The sequence below is a fragment of the Camellia sinensis genome, chromosome 2, assembly GCF_055761805.1.
Source record: "Camellia sinensis isolate YWXY chromosome 2, ASM5576180v1, whole genome shotgun sequence".
NCBI classification, from domain to species: Eukaryota; Viridiplantae; Streptophyta; class Magnoliopsida; order Ericales; family Theaceae; genus Camellia; species Camellia sinensis.
In genome coordinates this window covers 194,276,004-194,295,447 of record NC_138962.1, presented here as the reverse complement: position 1 = coordinate 194,295,447, position 19,444 = coordinate 194,276,004, and positions in this window count along the sequence as shown.

Here is a 19,444-nt window from a genome sequence, read left to right as displayed (position 1 = left end):
CAAAATCATAAAAATCACTCAAAAAATAATGAAAATTGGATTGAAAAGTCTTATTAGGAAGATGGAAGTCCTCCTGACTTTTTGTGATTCTAACTCTTAGTTTGCATACGGTGTTTGATTGTGATTTTCAAAAATTAATTCTACACTCACTTTTGAAAACTTGGTCGAAGGTAGAAAAATTTGGGCTAACCAGTCATCCGGCCGGTTGACCAAAACAGTGGATTTTTTTATTTTTTTTTGCAATTGACACATGTTAATTTTTGTATATTTAACAAAAAATATTTTCTGAATTTTTTAAAGTTTTTTATGAGCTTTAACAAAATTTTGAATTGTGTATTTGGTTATAAGTTGTAAGTTTTTGTATCAAATATCATATATCACATCAAAAATTTCCCACTCAATTCAAAACTCATTCATCAAACAAATTTACCACACTCAAATCATAATTCCAAAACTCACAAACTCAAAATATAACTCTATTCTCAAATCATATTTAGAAAAACTCTACCAAACGCAATCCTAAATTTTTAATAGAAATCCACAAATCCAAACCCTAATTTTGCCACATCATCCAGCCACATCATTTGGGTAAAGTTGGGCCACCTAATTCTCTACATCAGCCTTGTATTATAATGCCAAAAGTATTTATTAAATTATTTATAATAATACTACAAAATCATAAAAATCACTCAAAAAATAATGAAAATTTGATTGAAAAGTCTTATTAGGAAGATGGAAGTCCTCTTGACCTTTTAGTGCATCAAAAAGTCCGGTTTATTTTTAATTGTTACCACAATTTTTTTTTTTTTTGTGTTTTCATAAAAAGTGTTACTAATTGTTGATTTTTAGTGACAGTTGAAAAATTCATTATAAAAACGTCATTATTGTCATTTTTAGCGATAGATGAAAAACATCACTAACACTTGTGGGACTTTTTTGATCTATACAAATACTTCTAAGACTTGATGGTGTACAAATTCTTATAATAAGACATGTGAATATTTACCCCAAAAAATATTTAGAAAACTACAGTCATGGATCACAACCAGTTTTTATATAGCTCACATTCAATAAACTTTAATTTTACATCATACAGTTTCTTAATTAATTTCAAATTAAAAATTCATAATAAATATTAGCATTTTTTAAATTATTTTATCTCAAGCTTGAAGAATTCCCCATCGATCTCACGTTGGAACGGACATTATAAGTATTCGACAATGTCATTTTTTTCCCACGTCCTCGGCGCTTCAACGATTCTTCTCTTTATTAATGTTTTAAATAAAGGTATCAAAAGGTGAATTGATATTTCCTGATATTATGATACTATAATAAGCAGAGAATAGGATAATGTGATTTAGGGTTGAAATGCAAATTGATATTTGTTAATATTTTATACCTGGTATTTTTCATTTTAAAATTTGTGATTTTTATTTTTAGGTCCGTAAAGATCTAAAAGGTTAAAAAAATTGGTAAAAATTTAGAAAAAGTTTACAAAAGGCCAAAAATGTGTGTGTGTTTTTTTTCCTTCTCTTTCTTAGTTTGTTTAATCAGGTAGAACCTAAAAATGTAAATTTTTTTAATTTTTTTTATAAAATATTTACTAAGAATGAAATTGTGAGTAAAACAAGTTAATCCCTAACCACACCATAGTCAATGATGAATATCTTGTAATGCTGAATGATTAGTCCATTTGTAAATCAAATTTGTAGTGAACTGAATATCAAAATGTTTATTTTGATAGAATAATTATTCTATTTTATTTTTATTTTAATGAATTAAACACCAAAAGATTTTTCTTTCAAAAAATAAAAAATATTCACACGTACACACACACACACACACATATATATATATATATATATATTTAAAATGGGCCTGGACTCACCCAGTATCTGCACTACATGAAGTTATTTGGTGATTTTAAAATAATATTTTCTATCATTTATTACTAACAATTGTCACGTTAATTTCTAAAAACTTGATAAATAATATTATGGGGCATGTACCAATAAATCCCAAATTAATAACTTATACACTGTTTAGTCCCAAATGTTTTCTTATGAACTGAACAGTCCCATTGTAAGGGAATTGTCCATTGAGGGCATATACATTGTAGGCGTGTGTAGTATAACTGCTGGGCAACGTTGGTAATTTATTAATGTGAAATTACAGAAAAGGGCCATCCATCATCGAAAATCAGGGCCATGATCAAACATTAGGGCCATGATGAACATCATCAACATTCGTTCCATCATCAACATCAGCGACATCCACCACCACCGTATCCACCCTCACGACGACCACCGCCACCGGGGAACCCGCCGCCTCCGCCATCACCGCTTCCGCCGGACTGGGCCTCGTCGACGGTGATGTTGCACCCGTCAAGATCCTGACCGTTCGGAACAGATCCGCGGAACAGATCTGATCTCTGCGACGTGTGGATCAAACGGACCTTCGATCGATTACTTCATCGAACTGAGAGAAAGTCGTGGTTCGCATTCGAGATCGGATCGCAGTTGAACCCCTATTTGTCTCTTCGAATGGGCCCCCTCGTTCGTCACTAGCGCTATGGTACATCGTGAACATCATCAACATGTTGCTCTGGTTCTCTCTCTGCGATCGGATTCTGTTGGCGGAGTGGCCAGGTCAACAACGCCGGATTCAACCGTCCTCCGCCTCTCGTGTTCTTCGAATGGGGCCCCTCGTTCGTCACCGGCTCTAGGGTACATCGTGAACATCATCAAACCACGAAGGCGGAGAGGTCACCAATTCTCAGATCTCATATCTCAAATAAATCCCAAATTTCAGATGATGAACTACAACATTGGTCACCAATTCTTGCTTCGGAAATGAAGCATTTTTGCGAATCACAGAATGATCCCAAAAAATTGAGCAACAAATCAAAAGTATTGATGATGTCGATGATGTTCAACAAATCAAAAAAATGATGTAGTTGATGATGTTCAATGTTGTAGTTGATGTAGTTCAACATCATCATACATCATCAACAAATCAAAAAAATGGGGCATTTCAGATGATGTCGATGATGTTCAATGTTGGTGATGTATGATGATGTTTGATGATATTTGATGATGTTGATGATGTGTGATGATGTTGATGACGTAGTTGACGATGTTTTATGATGTTGATGATGTTTTGATGATGTTGGTGTAGTTAATGTTACTAATGTAGTTAATATTTGGATGATGTAGTTGATGTTGAAAGGGTAAATAGGTAAAGCCTCACCAAAACAAATCAAAAGGAAATGAGAGGGTGATTTTTGGGAAAGATTGGGCCGAGCTGCAAGTTGAGCTTTGAAGCCCAAAACGCAGTGGACTAGGTAAAAAGGCCATACAGAATACTCCGGCCCAGAAGGGCAAAATTACTCCGGCCTTGGGAAGACAAAGCTACTTCGGCCCAAGGAGACGAAATTACTCCGGTTCAAGAAGAGATCGTTACTTCAGCCCGAGGAAGAGTAAAATTACTCCGGTCTGGAGGCAATTCACAGTTAGGCCGGTCTCAGAGTTAGTCCGGTCGCAGTATGTTCTAAGAAGGCCGGTGTCGGAATTAGTCCGGTCGTGACTTATATTGGTTAGGTCGGTCCGAACTTGTTACCTGGAAAGTTGATCTAAGCGTATCAAGGTCGAACATGGCAGCCGAAGTAAAGAGTTGGAGGAGAAGACCGAACTAAGGATAGTTCGGCCTTCTGTGGCTCGGTATAGCCAAGTTTACTTCGGTCAAAAGGAAGTTTGGCCGTAAAGAAAACCATCCCGCTTGGTTTAAGCAGTGGGGGAGGGTGTAAAAGGATAAGCATTATCCTTAAGAGATTGAATCCTAGGAGGACTCTGTATGGAAAAATACAAGTCCTACTAGGATTGTGCCATATGAAACTTATAAAAGCTCACAAGCATCACCTTGGAGGAGGTATTTGAACACAATCTTTCTGAGAACTTAGAGCTTTGTCTATTTGTCAAGTTTTCTGACTTAGGCATCGGAGAGGTTTCCGGCACACACCCGCCGGCTAGCTCACGTTTGTGTTTTCAGGTGACAAAGCGACGTCGTACGGAGGAGCGTGGACTTGGTCAACAGGATTATACGAGGAGAATTATTTCCTCCCCGTACAATTGGCGCCGTCTGTGGGAAGAACAGACAAGAACAAAAACCTCTTGACTAAGCTTCTCCTTTTCTCATTCAATGGCACACATTGAAGACTTGCCGCAGTCCGCCGTCGACGGACTAACTCCAGAAGGGGGCGCAAGGCGTGAGGGATTACCTGCTGTCCCACCCATGACGGACTTGGAGCCCCAACAACATAATTCCAGGAGGAGCGGCAGGGGAAGGCGGAATGGCAGCCCTCGTCACTCTCAAAGTCCCGACAGGCAAAGGAGGAGGATTGATCCTCAAGCCCTGGAAGATCGCGTAAAGGAACAGGATGAACTAATTCGAAGGATGGCGGCGGACATGGAAGCACTCAAACGCCAGATGAAGACTAAAGAGGTGGCGACAGGAGAGGGGCGTAAGCACAAAACACCCCCTCGCCACTCAGAGAATCGTAGTAGGAATACTACGCCCTCCCAAGGAGAGAGCAGAAGCCTCAGGACAGGCGACACTCACTCCTTATCTTCAAGAACTCGTCACTCCGGGTCTGAGAGGACGAGATCCGAAAAATCATGTACTGAAGGAAGCACGTATTGGCCTTCACATTCACACCAAACCAGATCCAGACAAACCGAGCTACCCAGGTCATCCGACTTACGAACCGTGCTAGAAGAAAAAGCACGATGCAAGGAGGATGCCAGGGCAAGGGATCCACACCGAGTTTCGGCCTTATAACGGTTGGCTCCTCGGACGCACGGAAGCGTCGAGATTGGAATGCCAATGCCACGACCGGCCTACGAACCAACGGACAAGGCATTGGCAAGACTACAGACTTCGCCGTTTGTCCCAGCGATCGAAAACGCGCCCCTACCATCAGGCTTCCTTCAACCGAAGTTCAATACATATGAAGGGAAGACGGACCCGTATTCACACTTGAGCCACTTTCGCCAAGTCATGGCCGTGTACAGGCGAAACGAGGCCCTAATGTGCATACTCTTCCCATCAAGTCTGGGCGACTTAGGCTTGACTTGGTTCGAAAAGCTCCCAGAGGGCAGCATAGCCTCCTGGGCCCAATTGGCAGAAGCGTTCGTAACAAGGTTTCGGACAAATACTAAAACACCGGTGGAGATAGACCAGTTACTCTCCATCGACATGGGTGAAAAAGAGACCCTCAGATCTTACAACAGTCGCTACTGGGAGACATTCAACCAGATTGGAGACTGCCCCACCAATCTGGCCATTGCGCAATATAAAAGAGGCCTACCAGTAGGAAATCGACTAAGGGACTCGATCACCATGACGCCACCCCTCACCATGGAGGCCCTGATGGAAAGAGTGCATCAGCACATCAGGGTAGAAGAGGATGGCGCGCGTGCTAAAACAAGATCAAGCACGACCGCAGCACCAGAAAAGAAAACCCCTGCCAAGGTCAATACGGTTGACCGAAGTAACAAAAACGGGCGTGGCAGACAAGATAACAGAGAAGACCCAGACAAAAGATGGTTAAGAATCCGCACTGCCATAACAACGGTGTTCAAAAAACCAATATATCGGATTCTGAGCGAAATCAAAGACGAGCCTTTTGTCAAGTGGCCAGCCAAGCTAGGGGAAGGTCAGAAGAATTACGACGACAGATCACGGTGCACCTTCCACAAAGAAAAGGGGCACCGAACTGAGAATTGCACACCACTAAGACAGCACTTGGAAGAATTGGTGGCAGCTGGCCACTTGGATGAATACATTGAAGGAGGAGTACAGCCGGCCCCCCAAGATCATAATGACCATCCCAATGGAATGCCAAACGATGCACCACCTCAAGGCATTATCAATGTAATTCATGGAGTTTTTGAACCTGAGCGCGTATGCGAGCTTAGAGGTTCGATCAAGAAGGCTGAGCACTTTAGGGAAATATTGAGTGCCCAACCTGCCATCAAGAAGGGGAGGACAGAGGCAACAAACGTCATGACCTTTTCAGATAAGGACTTAGAACGAATTTACTGCCCCCATAATGATGCCCTGGTTGTCACTCTCCGAGTCAAGGATTTTGACGTCAAGCGGATTCTGATTGACCAGGGTAGTTCATGTGAGATCATGTATTACGACACATTCAAACAACTAAAGCTGCAAGACAAAGACTTGGCACCTGCAGTTTCTCCCCTGATTGGATTCAACTCCATGCCCGAGTGGCCTGTCGGCAAAATAATCCTTCCGGTCAGAGCAGGAAGTGTATCAAAACAGGTGGAGTTCTGGGTATTGAAGGTCCCCTCCACCTACAACATCATCCTGGGCAGAACATGGCTGCATGCCATGCGTTCAGTGGCGTCATCTTACCATCAGGTAATGCGGTTCCCCAGTGACACCGGTATAATTGAAGAAGTCTATGGAGATCAGGTCATGTCAAAGCAATGCTTCGTCACGGCGAATGGCAGCCGCGCTGCCAAAGGATACGTTCATTCGGTGGAAGAACCAGAAAGTAATAGCTATTCATAGATGTCGGCAAAGCGGCGGATCAAAAAGCAATGGAGGACCACTTCGCAGCTATTCGCAGATGCCTCGGAACATAGTAGGACCACTTCCAAGACGATTCAAGATCGGAGATTGGGTACTGCACAGAGTAATGGGAAACACCTTGATACCAGGAGATGGCAAGTTAGGGCCAAACTGGGAAGGTCCTTACAAAGTAGTTGGGTTAGCAGGAAAAGGGGCATACCACCTAGAAGACAAGGACGGCAAAGCAATCCCTAGGCCATGAAACACGGCCAATCTCAAGTTATTTTTTCTCTTTTTCAAAGACGTGTAATTTTTTCTTTCTTCAATAAAACAAGCGATTCTTTTCAGCATGAGTTGTTCTCTGTAAAAGTTAGCTTTAGTGAAGATTAGGTGCATAGCAAGCATTTTACTCTAAGTTAGCTGGAAAAACTAACTTAGAGGTTGGCTGGAATAAACCAACACCCCTCCTAAGCCCAGGATAAGGATCCAGGCTGCAGGACGTTTGGTCGGAATAACCAAACTTTATTCTAAATTAGCCGGAAAAACTAACTTAGAGGTTGGCCGGAATAAACCAACTCCCTGTACTCTTCAGCCGAAGTAAGCGTAAGGCTGAAGAGTGGTTGGCTGGAATAAACCAACTCTCTGTACTCTTCAGCCGAAGTAAGTATAAGGCTGAAGAGTGGTTGGCTGGAATAAACCAACTCTCTGTACTCTTCAGCCGAAGTAAGTGTAAGGCTGAAGAGTGGTTGGCTGGATTAAACCAACTCTTGTTACTCTTCAGCCGAAGTAAGTGTAAGGCTGAAAAGTGGTTGGCTGGAATAAACCAACTCTTTGTACTCTTCAGCCGAAGTAAGTGTAAGGCTGAAGAGTGGTTGGCTAGAATAAACCAACTCTTGCTACTCTTCAGCCGAAGTAAGTGTATGGCTGAAGAGTGGTTGGCTGGAATAAACCAACTCTTGTTACTCTTCAGCCGAAGTAAGTGTATGGCTGAAGAGTGGTTGGCTGGAATAAACCAACACTTGTTTCTCTTCAGCCGAAGTAAGCGTATGGCTGAAGAGTGGTTGGCTGGATTGAACCAACACTTAGTACTCCTCAGCCGAAGTAATTATGTCGGCTAAGGAGTGGTTGGCTGGTAAGTATAGTTTAACCAACCAAAAACCGAAATAACACATGGAGTAATAGAAGACATTACAAATGCAAGCATACACACAATAACCGGAATAAGAGAAGTAAAATTTTCATTCAAAAAGAAGTCATTACAAGGCTGCTTAGTTCGGTTACAAAGAAAAGATTACAAAATTAAGAGAAAAGTTCATCTATTTCGGCGTCGAACGCAGCATCGGCGTCAACCCGAAGACCGGTTTCGGGCGCTGCAACACTTTCAGAAGGAAGAACGGGTTCGGCTGGAGCCACGGCTTCACTTGGTTGATCAAGAGTTAGATCTTCCACCATGGGCTCCGACCGAACTACCTGATCTGCATTCACAACCGAAGTATCCTCAGGGGCAGAGTCTTCATCAGAATCTTCATCATCTGAACCCTCAAGGAACCGCTGTTGCATGGCCGTGGCATATTCCATCAAGGAGTTCGGTATGAAGTAGGCTGGAGGGTTGAAAACCTCGGTCTGAGGATCATGACCGAGCTTCTCAACGGCTCCCCTCCAGCCGCACTTAAAGAAGAGATCCTTGGCAGCATTGCATTGTAGGGCGTAAGCATCCTCTGCCCTCTTGAAACCCTGCTCGTCAGCCTCTTTTACCTTCTCCTTTATTTCGGCATCCTTCTTTCGTTCAAGATTTAACAACTCGCGCAAGTACTTGTCCTTCAGAACTATGGCAGTCTTTTGTTTTTCAGCTTCGGCCGAACTAACCATTCCGGTCAGTCGGCCGACCTCACCCCGGAGTTCGGCCAGTTCCTTGCGAGCTTCTTCTAGTTCGGCCGATTTCGCCTCTGCCTCTGCCGCTGCCTGCCTAGTTACTTTCCTCAGCTCCAGCACCTTCCGATGGGTGATTTGATTTTTCTGGATGGCCTGACAAAGCAACAACCTCAAGTTAGCCGAAGAAAAAGTTAAATAGAAAAACAGAAATGAGACCGAAGTTACTTACCAGAATCATTGATTTAGTGGCTGACCGGATAGACTTCAGTTCGGTGGTTAACTGTTTGTGATGATGCTCCATGTCCTTAGGCAGACACACACTCTTGGCCAGGTTGATGGCCAACAGGTGGTCTTTCTCAGCAACAATCGAGTCTGTTTCCAGAATGTCTCGGTCGTTGAAGGATAGCTTCGGTGCCCAGCAACTAACGGTCCGGTCGGAAGACTCCGGTCGAGGGCTTGATGGTAAGCTCGGCTGAATGACAGGTTCCTCATCAACCGAAACTCGTTCGGGTTCGGCGGTACGTGCGCGTTTGGTTCGGCGGGAAGAGGATGGCTGTTGAGAAGGGAGGGCGACAACGGCGGGTTGCGATTGGCTGGGAGGCGCCACTTCGGGCCTAGCTGTTTCGGTGAGAAGGGCCCTGACTCTGCTCCTTTTTGCCATCTCTTCTTCTGCGGTCAGAGGGACAAGTCTTATCTCGGGCAAAGTTGGGTCCGGTTCTGGGTCTTCCTCAAGGAGAAAATCGGTTACCTTTGCTTTCCGTCGACCGCTGTAACGGTAGGTCGGTTCGAAATTTAGAAGCTTGGCCCAATCTCTTTCTTTAACCCGAAATGCGGCTCGCAAAACTCCGAGGTTGGGATAGCTATACAAGGAGTGGAGATGGGCGAAGTCTGCAAAAAAGAGTAGTGTTAGTTCGGCTAATAGACTAAACAACCGAGATAACACACAAAGCAGAAGACCGAAGTAAAATTACCAGGCTCTCCCATTTTCCAATTTATAGGTCGGCCAGGGATTTGAGCTTGAAAATCCTCAAAGTTCCCAGAGACCCAAAAGAAATCATCATCATTTAGATCTTTATCCGGAGTATGTTTAATTATCTTCTCTCGACGGCGGCGAATTCTGAGGTAGTAGACCCACCCAGCATTCTTTGAGCCAATAGAGTGTTGATGTAAGATTTCGGCTAGGCCGAGGTTTAAACCGGTCTGGTGATTTAGGGCGGCTATTCCCATTATGATACGGTATGTATTGGTGGACAGCTGGGTGGGGCATAACCTAGTTTGTCTAAGAAATTCGCAGATTAACGGCTGGACAGGAAACCGTAGTCCGGTTTCTATTATGGATTGAAGGGTGAAAGGGACGAAGCCTTCATTGTCCCAGGGAGTAGCATCTTTCTTGGCCAACTCCAATTGGACATCATCAGGAATCTGGTAGTCCTGCCTGAATTCGGCCATGCCACCAGGGGTTTCGACTAAATATCTATACTTACCCATTTGTTGAATAAGTTACGAATAAATTATTTCGGTACAAAAATTTGGCTCAGTAGCCCGGTTGAGCACACGTAGGAGTGCCTGGGCAACCTAAGTCTGCAAGGTAGAAAACAAAGGGGTTAAGCACAGATCGTGGGACCGCGCTACAAATTATAAGCAAGATATACAAATCCTACTTCGGCTCAGTGGGCTGGTTCTACCTCGGCTCATCAGAAGGTTTGTTAACTCGGTTTTGAGCAGGTTAGACCGGTTTTAACGTCTAGGGGCAGCTTTCTGAGTTCGGTCTAAAAAATTCAGAAAGCTGGTTTAGTCCCAAGGCCTAAATCGGTTGCAGTTTGAGGAAAGTTACTTCGGTCGAAGCCCCTAGGGGCGGCTTTCTGAGTTCGGTTCAAGAACTAAGAAAGCCGGCTGGGCCCCGAAAGCCTTAGCTCGGTTATTGACCGAAGTACCTAGTTCGGTACGTGCACGTTTTTCCGGTGAGTTTATCTTGGCTAGAGTGGTTGAGAAGAAACTACTGCTATTCCTTTGAGTCCTAGTTCGGTTGTTCTCTGAAATCTATCTACATACATAACACAAACAGTTTCCTAGTCCGGTTGCTAGGTGATTTTGGATCTAAGACTATTTTTCTACGAAATAGTTCATACATACATAGAGTTCTACTGGTTTCTTCATAAAAAAGTACAAAAACCAAGCAGATAGAAGGAGAAAAATGTTCACAAAAAGCATACAAAACAAAAACAGATGAAAGAACAACCAAAAAAGCAAGAAAGGGTAGGCTTACTCACCAGATTAGAGTAGAAGAAGCTAAAGGTGGAACAGTAGCAGCAACGAAAAGCACGGATTTGGAAGCAAAGAAATGAAGACAGAGAGAGAAGATAGGGAATGTGAATACAGGTGAAGGTTTCAGAAAGGAAAGGATGTTTTGTGAAATATGAGAGAGGGAAAAGGAAAGGAAGAAGCGGGAACTGTTTCAAAATCACGGAGCACGAAGACGGCGTGACAGCCGTCCTTAGCCAACCAAAACATGCCACGTGTCATAAGAATGGGAAGCGTTACAGACCTTATGATTGAAGAGACGTTTTTGACCGGACAAAACATGGCCAGGAGTAAAGTTAGCTCGGCTTAAAATTCGAGAGTTTTTAGCTCGGCTGGAGAGGCTAAAGTATTTTTTAGCTCGGCTGGAGAAGCTTAAAACGACACTAGCTCGGCCAGTGGACTGGTAATCCCAATCATGCTATGCAGATGGAATTAAGGGGCAATTGAGAGGGTGATTTTTGGGAAAGATTGGGCCGAGCTGCAAGTTGAGCTTTGAAGCCCAAAACGCAGTGGACTAGGTAAAAAGGCCATACAGAATACTCCGGCCCAGAAGGGCAAAATTACTCCGGCCTTGGGAAGACAAAGCTACTTCGGCCCAAGGAGACGAAATTACTCCGGTTCAAGAAGAGATCGTTACTTCAGCCCGAGGAAGAGTAAAATTACTCCGGTCTGGAGGCAATTCACAGTTAGGCCGGTCTCAGAGTTAGTCCGGTCGCAGTATGTTCTAAGAAGGCCGGTGTCGGAATTAGTCCGGTCGTGACTTATATTGGTTAGGTCGGTCCGAACTTGTTACCTGGAAAGTTGATCTAAGCGTATCAAGGTCGAACATGGCAGCCGAAGTAAAGAGTTGGAGGAGAAGACCGAACTAAGGATAGTTCGGCCTTCTGTGGCTCGGTATAGCCAAGTTTACTTCGGTCAAAAGGAAGTTCGGCCGTAAAGAAAACCATCCCGCTTGGTTTAAGCAGTGGGGGAGGGTGTAAAAGGATAAGCATTATCCTTAAGAGATTGAATCCTAGGAGGACTCTGTATGGAAAAATACAAGTCCTACTAGGATTGTGCCATATGAAACTTATAAAAGCTCACAAGCATCACCTTGGAGGAGGTATTTGAACACAATCTTTCTGAGAACTTAGAGCTTTGTCTATTTGTCAAGTTTTCTGACTTAGGCATCGGAGAGGTTTCCGGCACACACCCGCCGGCTAGCTCACGTTTGTGTTTTCAGGTGACAAAGCGACGTCGTACGGAGGAGCGTGGACTTGGTCAACAGGATTATACGAGGAGAATTATTTCCTCCCCGTACAGGAAATATTCCTTATTAGCTAAATAGGACCAAATGGTTTATAAGAAAAAACACAGGACTAAATGGAGTAACATTCTCTCAAGTGGGATTTACCGGTAATTTTTCCTAATATTAAATCTCACTATTATAACAAATAAATATCAAACGCTATATAAATTGGCTGTGATTTGAATTAGAGTTTGTTATTGAGCCTCTATAAATCCATCATAAAATCATATCAATTATTTAAACGGATCAATCCAGACCTATACAAATTTTCAATAGAATCATCCTAATAATTTTTCTGGTATATTAGTCATAACTCACGTATTAGATTGCTCATCCATGGAAGCTTACGCTTGACCGTGCATCACCTTCCTGGCTCTATTTGAGTTTCAAGAGAAGTTATTGGTTGCTTTAGGAATAATATCATGTAGCGCTTCATATGTATTATGACTAGTAAAAAAAATAGAACTTTCAATTTTCTATTAAATGATTAGAAAATATAAAAATTTGGAATTGGCGGTACCTTTGAACTAATTACCTTGTTTAGGCCTCACTTGACAAGTAGCTTTTTTAGTCAAAAAATTAAAAAAATTACTAAAAAAATTAAAAAGCCAACAGCATATACCAAAAGTTAAAGATTTTATTTTCTCTCTACTTTTTGCACATCTTTTCATAAAAAGTTAAAAAGTCATTCCAAATATACTAGTTTTTTTTACATCATATTTTAACCAAAAAGTCAAAAAGTTACTAAAAAAACATGTTCTCAAACGAGACCTTAGTATTCCTTTTTTAAATTAATTTCAAAATTCTATTTTGAAAAGTATTTTTAAAAAATGAATCATTGTGGGTGTTTGGGAAGTGGGTTTTTATGTAGGTTTTTTTAGTTGTAGGATATTATTCGAGAAAAATTTTTTTATGTTTGGAAAAATAGTTAGGTTTTTTTGTGGTTGAATGTGATATTTGTGAAAGAAAAAATGGAATGATTATGAGATTGAATGTGATATTTTGTTTCAATTTATTTTTTTTAATTTTGCAAAAAATTTATCTTTTAGTAAAAAAAATCAAAATAAAACCCAACACATAAACTTCTCAAACACCACCATTATTTGGTTGTTTTAGTATTTTAAATTTTGAAACAACAATTTAAAATTCTTTCCAAAATACAAGGAATCGGTGAGATGCTAAAATTCCCTCCAAAATACAATGCTTCAGTGGTAGGGCTGAGTAAGGAATCCGTAAAATCCGTAATCCGATCCGGTCCAGTCTAATCCGATAGGTTTGGATTGATTTTTTGAATTCGTGGTTCGATTCCGAATTGGAAATTTCAAAATCCGTAGGCCACGAATCGATTCCGGATTGTACCCCACGGTTTCAGATTGGAACCGATCCAGACCATCAAAAAATAATCTATATTCATACTATATACCTTCTCACACAATATAATTTCTTGTCTCATATAAAAACTAAAATGTAACCTAATTCACGCCTCACTCATTCACGCCTCATTCAGTTTATTGCCTCTCACTCTCATCTCATCTATCTCTCTGTCGATGGTGTCTCTCTATCTCTTCTTTTTCTCATCTCAGACTGAGTTCTCTCTCACACTCTCATCCATCTCAGATCAGATCGGTGTGCTGCTTGTCTCTCTCTCTCTTTTTTCTCTCTCTCTCTCTCTCACTCTCAGTGTTCTCATCTCTCTCTCTCTCTCTCTCTCTCGGTGACACTATTTTTTTTCCTTTGTTCCCAGATCATCCATCTCAGATCAGATCGGTAGCTATAGCTGTTGTCTTCATCTCAGATCAGATCGGTGTGCTGCTCCTCTCTCTCTTTCATGTCATCTATAGCTATTTGTGTTTGATATTGATTCAATGTCCCTTTTCACAATGTTCATGTCCTTGTGATGTTGCTTACACTTATTTTCATCTTGAAAAGCTCAATACCCTCTTACTCATTGAGCTTTTACTTTGGTTATGATTGATTGAACATTTAAAAAGGGCATAATTGCAACCTCAACTATCTTTTGATTTAATCAAGATCATGGAAAAAAGGTTATTGGCTATTGAGAACAGGAGTGCTTATCTTTTGGGTCTCATAAATCAAGTAATAATCATTCCTGGGTTTCTGCCATTTCTTTTGATGGTGTAACTAATAATCACGTTTAGTCACTGTAACTGTAAACTTCTTAGAATGTGATGTTGTTAAATTTTGATGGTAGGCAAACAGATCAAGGGAATTGTTTGAAGAATGCTCCAAGGGAATTCCTTCTATGTGCTTTCTGATTGATTTGAATTTTTTTATAGATCCTTGCTTCGCTTATGCCCTTTGGTTATTGAACCGAATTTAATCATGTGTATTTGTGTGTTGATTGAAGACAGCCAGAAGCCTCACAAGCAGAGTTCTCAAAAGCCAATAAGGAGCTCCGGAAACTCAAGGGTTCAATGGATCTTATAAATAAGCTGAGGACTAAAGAGAAGGTATGCTCAGTTGGCACTCAAGGTTATCTTCTATTCTATTGACCATTATTTAATTCGGACAGTGTTCGGACAGTGTTCAGAGAATATGACATGCTCACATGTGTATCAAGCTATATGGTCTATGGGATATGTTTTCTGGTCATAGTTAAGATTGCATTCCCTCATTGCCACCTCCCACCTTTTGTTGTATGCATATATCTATTACTTCTTTTAAGGCATTAATATATGAAATTTTAATTGAGATACTGATTTATATATTTTTGATAAGCCTCTTTACTGGCAGAATGTGGTCTAAGCTGCTGGGATTGCATTCCCTCAATTCCAATACTTTCGCCAATTTTTGTCTATATTTTTTTTATTATTTAATTATTTAAATTTATAGTCCTAAATCGATTCAATCCGTGTTTTAACAGATTGATTCAGATTGGTTCCATAATTTAAACGGACTGAATTGGTTTTAATTTTTTAAGAACTGTAGATAACGAATTGATCTTGATTTTCTCCCAATATGAACCATGCTCACCCCTACTCAGTGGGATGCTGGGATTTTGTGTCTACCGCGCAACAATCAACCATCAAAAAAATAAAAAAATAAAAAACAAGTCACATCACAAACAAACAAATAAATAAAGAAGACAGGCAGAACTCAAATTGATTTGTTGGTAGTTCCGCTCTTAAATGCCGTACAACAACCAACCATTCAAAAAATAATAAGTCACATCAAAAATGAATAAATCTATAGGACCGCGCTATGTAGCTTGAAAATGAAAAGCTCGAATTACTCGAAATTTTTTTTTATTCTTTTTCCTTCTCCTTCATTCTTTCTCTTCTTCTTTCCCTCTCTTTTTCCTTCTGGATTTGTTGATTCACTTCTACTAATCTATAGAAGTGTAGCACAGCAACACAGAGCCAGAAAAAAAAAAACATCTTCATCAACATGACCATCATCAGCACAGAGCCAGAAAAAAAAAAAGAAAAAAAAGAGAGAAATATTAAGATCTGGGCGGTGCTCCATCAGACCTGGTCGGTTACCGTCGCACCCACCCTCGATCACCGTCCATCGTCGCGCCGTCCATCACTGTCGCCCACCGTCGCACTCACCCTCCATCACCGTCCACCGTCGCACCCTCCATCACTGTCGCCCCGCCATCGCCGTCGTCGTCGCCTCTCTCTGTTTCCGTCTCTCTTCTCTGTTCCTCTCTCTCTCTCTCTCGTGCCCTCCCCTCTGAACTCAGATATAAACGAGAAAAAATAAAATAAAATTCCAAAGCGACATCGTTTTGGCATTCGGGGGATTCGAGCTCGTTCAATTTTGAGCTCTCACGCATTTTCCAAATCTATAACATATATAAAAGAATGAAAACTGCTTAATTTAACGCAAAACGCCAAAGTCGTCTCTTACCATCACCATTCATTTTTATTATTATTATTTTTATTTTTATTTTTTATTTATAAGGAAATTGTATCATATCTATATGTATTTATCTAGTCTATAACATATATAAAAATAAAAATAAAAATAAAAAATGAGGGCAGTTTAAATTTTACAAAAGATGTCAAACGTGTCTAAAGTCCAATTACACTCCATATTGTAGTTTATTACCCTTCCCTGCTATTATGTTGACTGTTCATTATTTGTTATTTACTTATAGATAAATTATATTAACAGTATTTATAGTTTGATTCTTATATCACTTGGATCCTTAACTTTTTAATTGTGACACATTTGAGATTAAATTTTGAATCTTGTTTCAAATAAGGACAACTGAAGATACTATTGCTCAATTTTAAGAGCAAAGTCATCAATGGGTTGTTTGAGGTGTCTTAAATAAGTGCATTTTTTAACTTTTTGGACTAAAAAATTGAGAAAAGAAAAATATGATTGTTTGAGTTAACTTTTTGACTTTTTATGAAAAAATGTGTATTAAAAAATTGTATAAATTAATGTGTATGAGAAGATTAGGAGGGTGAGTTGGACAGCCGTACCATTTGAGCAGATGAATTGATACTAAGAAATGATTGGCTACTTTTTAGGCATTACACTGGTCGGTGCTGTTCGGCCCATGGGGCCCATCACGGATCCCGTTTTGATAATATGAACCGTTCAATGTGTACAACTCGTCGAGTATTATATGCTTGTAAAAATATCATGTTGATCGGATATCGATAGCTATCTGATCAGATTAGTTTTTTTTCAACCGTTAACTATAACACCATATATTTTTTTTATACAAAACTAATTTGATCATGTAGTTAGCGATATCCGATCAATGTGATTTTTTAGAAACATATAGTACTCTACGAGTTCTACATATTGAATGGTTCAAATTATGAAAATGAGACCTGTGATGGGCCCCTGCGGGCCAAACATCAATGTGTTAAAATTGCACCCCAACTGTGCAATTTTTCTTAAAAAAATGCAACCCCAGATCTGATCCGGTCACATTCGTCTTGTAATTTTGTATGTAAAATTAATTTTTTAATATTTTTTTTTAGTGAATAGTGATAACTTTTTAACTTTTTGAGTAATTTGTTGACTTTTTGTTTTTTTTTTTTTTTTTGACATGCCAAACTAGGCCAAAATATAAACTAATTTGATAAAAATAAATGTCAAAATTTTTTTTTGAATTTTTTAAAATTATTTCTACCCACTAAAGATAAAATTATGTAAAATTGATAAATTTTTTAGATATTTATTTATTTATTTATTTTACCAAATTAATGTTTATTATGCGTTTGGATGATAATCATGTAATGGGTAATTATTTTTATTTTCATTAAATAAGTTTCTATTTTTTCAAAAATCAAATATGGTGACAACTTTGATATTATTTTTAAACTAATCCATTAAATTAAAAAATTCAAAACTAAAAACATTTTTCAAATAAAGACAATTGAAGATACCATTGTTCAATTTCAAGGGCAAAATCATCAATGTAATAAAATATAAACTAATTTGATAAAAATAGATGTCAAAAAATATTTTTGAATTTTTAAAAATTATTTCTACCCACTAAAGATTAAATTATGTAAAATTGATAATTTTTTTAGACATTTATTTATTTATTTATTGTACCAAATTAATGTTTATTATGTGTTTGGATGATGATCATGTAATAGATAGTTGTTTTTATTTTCATTAAGTTAGTTTCTATTTTTTCAAAAGTTAAATATGGAGACAACTTTGACATCATTATTAAACCAATCCATTAAATTAAAAAATCCAAAACTAAAAATATTTCATATATTAAATATATTGATTACACATTAAAAGTCTAATAACCACTCATTACATGATTATCATTTAAACACATAATAAAGACTAAATTGGTATAAAAAAAAATAAAATAAATGTCTAAAAGATTTAACAATTTTACATAATTTTATCTTTGGTGCGTAAAAGTTATTTTTACAAATTCAAAAATATTTTTTTGATTTGTCAAATTAGTTTATATTTTATCAGATTGACGACTTTGCCCTTGAAATTGATCAATGGTATCTTCAGTTGTCCTTATTTGGAACAAAATTCAAAATTTAGGGTCAAATGTGTCATAATTGTAAGGTCAGGAATCAAAGTGACACGAGTCTCAAACTATAGGGACTGTTAGTGTAATTCGCGCTTTATTTATTTTTAACTGATTGATTGATCATCATGACTTTTGAATAATTTGTCTTTGTTGGTGGAGAAAGGCCGATGAAGCTCACATTGAGGGGTTAATATGGTCTGGCTGGGATCGATTTAGGATGAAATCAAGATTAATTTATTGGCTACATTTCTAAAAAAATTAAAATAAAACTAACTCATTAAAATTATGAAATTGATCTAAACCAAACTATTTAAATACAGTCTGGTTTAATTTGAAATCACGATTTCACATAATCTATTCATAAAAAAAAATAAAAAATAAAAAGTCAGTTAACATTTGCAAAACAATTTAACTTATTATAAATTTTAAAAATAATAATAACATGCCCATTAAACAAACTACTCTCAATATATCAATTTTATTGAGTATTTTATTAATACAAGAGGTATGTCATTTTTTTAAAAAATTTAAAAATTAAATGTTATATATATTTTGAAAAAAAAAATATTCTTACTAGATTAATTTATTTTTCTTGTAAAATAATTTTTTTCACAATGTTTATAGAAGAAATTATGTTTCATTATTAATGTACTTAAATTAACTCAATATTTTTATACACATACTTTCGTTCTATCAATAAAATTTTAAATTCTGTCTTTACTGTCAAGACCCTTCATGCGTTTCCAACTAACATGTATAAAAAGTGGCAAAACATTAAGTTGAGTCTCAAGCTCCAATTAAAAATATATATATATATCATCTCTACAAATAATATTACAGCTTACCATTGTGATGGGCTATTTGGTATAGAAATGATGACGTATAGCTTTGCTACGTATCAAGCCACGTAGCCTCGGCATAGAGGTGGTCACTTCAATTTTTCTACAAAATATTTCATATATAACAAAATACTTATAAACCAAGAATTTACCAATAAAAAAAATTGATGGACAAATTATGGATTCATAAGTTTGGATTTATAGTATTTTTGTTCCTATAATATATAATAAAATTTTCAAAAATGTTAGAGATCTATAGATTGGTATAATGATATAATAAGAGTTGGACCTTTTATCATTGGAACAAAAAGCCACCATTCATAAGTTTGGATTTATAGTATTCCGTCAGAGTTTGAACGACAATGTCGGTTTTTAATTTCCTCTTTCAAACAATGTTCACTATCAAAATGGTCTTATTCGGATGAGTAAAAAATTCTATATTGTGATTAGCTCCATTTCTAATGCCCATGAAGTTGAAGAAGAGCCTTAAACAATGTTAGTTAACAATTAAACAATAATTATATGGCTTTTTTGTGTCTAAGATTTCATGTCTCT